The sequence below is a fragment of the Leopardus geoffroyi genome, chromosome X, assembly GCF_018350155.1.
Source record: "Leopardus geoffroyi isolate Oge1 chromosome X, O.geoffroyi_Oge1_pat1.0, whole genome shotgun sequence".
Classification (NCBI taxonomy): domain Eukaryota; kingdom Metazoa; phylum Chordata; class Mammalia; order Carnivora; family Felidae; genus Leopardus; species Leopardus geoffroyi.
This window is the reverse complement of record NC_059343.1, coordinates 88,891,298-88,897,297: the sequence shown is the minus strand read 5'-3', so window position 1 is coordinate 88,897,297 and position 6,000 is coordinate 88,891,298.

The window sequence follows — 6,000 nt, the reverse complement described above, 5'->3', positions numbered from 1 at the left end:
TTTTTTTTAAGCCAACATAATCGTAAAATTGTATTAGAAGGTCACAGGAAGGAACGGTCCAAATGTACTCAGCACCAATGAGTATGGAGCGGTATATCCATTTCTAGGTGCCTTATTTTAAGGTGCATCTAGATAGGGGTCAAGAAACTACTGAGGACTGATTAGGAACTGGGCTAAGAGATGGTTAAAACAAAATATGACAGCCGTCATGAAACATTTGAAGGATTCTTTCTGCTCCATATGGTAAAAGTAAAATTAATGGATAGAAGTTACAAAGGAAAGATTGCAAGTCCTTTTCAGTACAGCTTTTCATTTATCCAATCATGAAATGTGAACTTATCTAGTGTACTCAAGTGGAGGCTGGACAAACACTACCTAAAAGGGGAATTAGAAAGGACACGCAGAGAGAGAAGATGGAAAAGCAATCCAGTCATTGTGCACCACCAATCATCAAGTTGATTTGTAGACACTGGAAAGACTATTTCCAACTTTAAAAAGGAGAGCTTGGCTAGAACAGAAGGCCCTCCCTGACTTTTGCTATGGGGGAAGAATGAGTCAGAGACTCTAAAAATAGAAGAAAAATTTGAAGAATGGCTCAAAAGGATCATGATCAAAATCCTGGGGGGAGGGGAGAGAGACAGTGGCAAGGTAGGGCAAATAAGCTTCCAGGAAATAAATTTTACTGGCCTTTTGGAATTGGCGGGAAGACTCTGTGAAGAGCCTTTCCAATGGCTGCCTTAGACTAATGCTTGGTATTATTTCAACTCTGCCAAAAAAATAAGCCAGGTTGTTTCTGGCTGCAAATGAAGGCAGCAGCTCTGAGAAAGGAAATTAGAAAGAACTGGGACAGTAGTGTTACACGCTTTACCTTTATAAAGCCTGTTCCTAGTGGTAGAAAGATAGCTGGGAGCAGCTGTTGAGACCTGGAACCCCATGGCCAGAGATCTAGCAGGTGCCAAGAGAAACTAATGCCTGATTAAGGCTGCTTAGAGCTCAGAGTGGCAAAAGATGCTCATATGTCTTTAACACCTGGATTTAAAAGAGCAGGTGGGCATAAGCTGAAACAGACAGGGAGACCCGAAGCAGAGACAGTGGCCTGGGACAGCCTACAGGAGAAAAGAGAATAATAAAGTGACTGTTCAGTGTACAAGCTGATCCTGATTAAATTAAGAACAGGGTAATGGGGCACCTGGCTGGCTTAGTCAGTGAAGTTATGGACTTAGGCTCAGGTCATGCTCTCATGTTTTGTGAGTTCGAGCCCCGCGTTCAGCTCTGTGCTGACAGCTCAGAGCCTGGAGCCTGCTTCAGGTTCTCTCTCTCTCTCTCTCTCTCTCTCTCTCTCTCTCTCTCCACCCCCCTCAAAAATAAATAAACATTGAAAAAATTTAAGAACGGGATGTTAACGATGTCTGATTTTTTTGTTTATCATTTACGCTATACGGCCTTGCTATTCAAAGTGTTGCCCTGGACCAACAGGAGCAGGGGCACCCAGGAGCCTGTTAGGAAAGCAGGAATCTCAGGCCCCTCCCCAGACCTGCTGAAGAATAATCTGCACTGCTGGCATCAGGTGATTTATATGCACAGTACAGTTTGAGAAGCACTTCTGTATCTGGGGTTCTTCATTGAGCTTCTCCCTAGCTAAAACCTTTCCCTTCTTCCATCCTTTCCTCCCTCCCTTCACCTCTCTTGACTTCTTCGTTCTTCATTTCCTATATGAGCTAACAAACAACTCTAATCATGGCTGATAGCCCTAGGAGTAATGCTCATAACGTACCTCCTGACAAGGGAAAGAAAAGGGTGGCTGGGTACACACCGTAAAAGCATGGGGTTGGGGAATGGGAAACCACTGGCTTTCTTTTCAATTGTACCTAAAAACCTTCGTCAAGTTCACTGACCTTTCTGAAACCCAGTCTCCTGGTCTGTAAAATAAAGGTCATACATTAGAGTGCTATTGTGAGGATCAAATGAGGAGCAGGTATGTGAATTGTCACACAGTAGGAGCCCAGTATATGGTAGTTATGATTACTGAAAGCCATCAGTTTTGTTTTTTTTAATAGGCTCCACCTCCAACCTGGGGCTCGAACTCAGGATCTTGAGAACAAGAGTTGAGTGCTCCCCCAACTGAGCCAGCCAGCCACACCTGAAAGCCATCAGTTTTTTAAAAATGTTTATTTATTTATTTTGAGAGAGAGAGGGCACACAAGTGAGGGAAGGACAGAGAGAGAGAGAGAGAGAGAGACAGAATCCCAAGCAGGCTCTGTGCCACCATGTGGGGCTTGAACTCATGAACTGTGAGACCCGAGCCAAAACCAAGACTGACTCATCCAGGCACCCTGAAAGCCATCAGTTTTGAAGTGAAATTAGAAATAATAAAGAACTAGTGTTGTGACCCTCTGCAACCTTGCAAAGTCATCAAAAGTCCCCTAGAGAGCCTCCATGAAAGCTTCATCTACCTCATCCAATTCAACTTCCTTGACTCCAGCTCCAGCCAGCAATAAGGCTAAAGCATTTCTTGTTCCCTTGGATTCTCTTCCTGTTTTAGCTGGATGACCAAGATTTTCTAATTTTTCTTTGAAAATGGCCCACATTTTTTTTAATTTTAATGTTTTTTTAATTTACTTTTGAGAGAGAGACAGACAGACAGAGAGACAGAGTGTGAGCGGGGGAGGGGAAAGAGAGAGGGAGACAGAGGATCTGAAGCAGGCTCCAGGCTCTGTGCTGTCAGAGTGGGCTGGTCTGAAACTGTAACTAATATTAGTTATATTATAACTAATATTATAACTAATATATATATAACTAATATATATAATAATAACTGACAATATATATTATATATTATATATATTATATATTATATATTAATATATATTATGTAATATTATATATTATTATATATATTAATATATATTTTATAATATTATATATTATTATATATATTATATTATATAATATACAATATATATATTATACACACTTCTAATATATATAGTGGAATGGCACATATATATATATATATATATATATATATATATATATATATAGGGCTGGTCTGAAACTGTAACTAATATTTATAACATTTTTTTTCTTCTTCTATAGAAAAATGCATGTCTCCTTCCAAACAACCGACTTCGGAATGAACTTTGAGATCTTAGCCTATGTACGAGTTGGAGGCTGCCTTTATGTCCACATATGGAGTGGTGACAAAGGACTAGATAAACCAGGTCCAGAATTCCAGAGGTGGCTGAAACGTAAATGAAAATGGCCCAAGGAGTGGAAAGTAGGGCTAAGAGATCAATCTGAGTGCACAGTATCAAGATTCAGAAAGCTAATACAGGAAGGGACATACACATTGGGAAGGATATTAAAAACCAGCAGCAACAACAACACAAACCATTTTTCTGCTATATTAGGTCAGGGGTCCCTAATCAGTAGCTTGGGATCTACAAGCAACATGGAAGCCTTACAAGTTATCTCTTCAAGGTAGTCACCTTCCTCCTGCCCTGCTCTCTGTAATGTGCCTGGGTTAGCAGCTCAGAGGGGAAGACAGAAAACAGTGTCCCTGCCCCCCAACCCTCCTCACTCCCACACCCTGACGGGCAGCCCCTAGGTTCATTCAGCTTCCTTCTACCCTTAACCTCCCTCTTGCCAGAGGAGATCAAAGCTTCAGGAAAGTTCAGCACAGTTTTTCCTTACAAAAAGGCAGAGGACTCCTGTATTGGGTGAACGGAGATGACTCCCGAAAACAGGATCATCAGGATGGAGGGGTGGAAAGCTAGTTCACAAAGGACCATGGAAAAAACAAAGGTCTTCTGTGCCTTCTTACTGAAGTCTTTAGTAAGAAGATTGATTATATTCAGGGCACTCTGGGTTAATAGGGTGGCAATCTCTAGCAATCTCTGATACCCACCATTTACAAATGCCCATTAGAGCGGCACCTGTGTGGCTCAGTTGGTTAAGCTGACTCTTGGTTTCAGCTCAGGTCATGATCTCATGGTTTGTGGGTTCAAGCCCCACATCAGTCTCTGCACTGGTGGAGCAGAGCTTGCTTGGGATTCTCGCTCTCTCCTTCTCTCTCTGCTCCTCCTTCACTTGTTCTCTCTCTCTCCCTCTCTCCGTCTCAAAATAAATAAACATTACAAATTCCCATTAGAATACCCACAAAGCTCTGCAAAAACCCTAAGAGTTGCACTAACTAGGGACCCTGGGAAAAAGTGACCGCCAGCTGCTGGTGAGGAAGGAGTTGCTCTTGGCTTTTGTGGGGAGATGTGGTTGGACTGAGGAGCACACTTGCAGCCTATGTACGCTCTACCCTCTGGTCCAGAATAATGAAAGTGCCCCCAAAAGATGGGGAAAGCTTTTGATTCACTTCTACCATCTGTCTTCAGCAATACAGGAGCTGTACTAATCAGAAACCCAGAAACTATCTCTTTAGTATACAAAAAATATTTTCTAAGGCAAACCAGGGGTCTGCTCCACTTCTACCATCAAGCTCCAATAGGTTCTGTATGCTTTTGGAGATTACAACAGGAGCACACCACGTGGCTGGTGATAGTGGCAGTGGTGGTTAGCCAGTGGTTGTTGTGAGGAAAAGAGCTCCGAACATAAGCATACTTGGAGACATCATATCTTAATGTAACAGAACAGGGGCACCTGGGTGGCTCAGTCGGTTAAGCATCCAACTTCAGCTCAGGTTATGATCTCACGGTGGTTCCTGGGTTCAGGCCCCACATCGGGCTCTGTGCTGACAGCTCAGAGCCTGGAGTCTGCTTCAGATTCTGTCTTGCTCTCCCTCTGCCCCTCCTCCATTCGAGCTCTGTTTGTCTGTCCCTCTCTCAAAAACAAAATATTTTTAAATTTTTAAAGAAAAAAATAAAGAAAAGGAAATAATGTAACAGGACAAACTCCAGAGTCAAACAACAGAAGATCAGAGACAGAAGATTCCATCTCAATCCAGTAGAATCCCAAAATAATAAAACCACTACCAACAAACAACGCTATAAACTGCCGCCATGTACCGTGTACATATTAGATGCCAGGCACTATCTTTAGTACTTTACATGCATTATCTCAATTACTCCTCATAGCGAACACAAGTTGCCATTCAAATCTGTTTGAAAGGGTCAGGTAATAATAAGGTCTAGCTCTTACTATGTGCTAGCCACTAAGTGTTTTATATCCACCATCGCATTATGCAAATGCTTACTAGGCACTAGAAAATGGGCTCAGCCCTCGAAATGCATCTTTAAGTCTCAATCCAGACATCACCTCTTCTGGGAAGCCACTCTTCCTCTCTCTCTCTCTCTCTCTCTTTCTCTCACGAGACCTTGAGCTCCAGAAGACAATGCGCTGTGGATATTAGGATGTGATAACATATGACCTCCATGACACAGTTCTGCAAAGAGGGAGGCTAAGTAAGATAAAAGTTGCTCTTGGCTGGCAGAATTGTGAGTGAATTTGGAGGCTTCTTCACACCATCTCACACCAGCTGTTTTCTAAAATAACCTTGTATTGGGGCACCTGGGTGGCTCAGTTGGTTAAGTGTCTGACTCTTTTTATTTATCTATTTTTGAGAGAGAGAGAGAGAGCACAAGCAGGGGAGGAGCAGAGAGAGAGGGAGACAGAGGATCCAGAAGTGAGCTCTGCATTCATAGCAGAGAGCCTGATGCAGATTCCAGCTCATGAACCGTGAGATCATGACCTGAGCCAAAGTCAGATGCTTAACCAGACGCTCATGTCAACTCTTGATTTTGGCTCAGGTCATGATCTCATGGTTTGTGAGTTTGAGCCCCGTATCAGGGCTGTGCTGACAGTGGGGAGCCTGCTTGGGATTCTCTCTCTCTCTCTCTCTCTCTCTCTCTCCCTCCCTCTCCCTTTCTCTCTGCCCCTCCCCTGCTTGTGCATGCTTTCTCTCTCTCTCTCTCTCTCTCAAAATGAATAAACTTTAAAAAAAGATTTTAAATTACAAAAAATAATCTTGTGTTACTTTAATAATAAAATTAT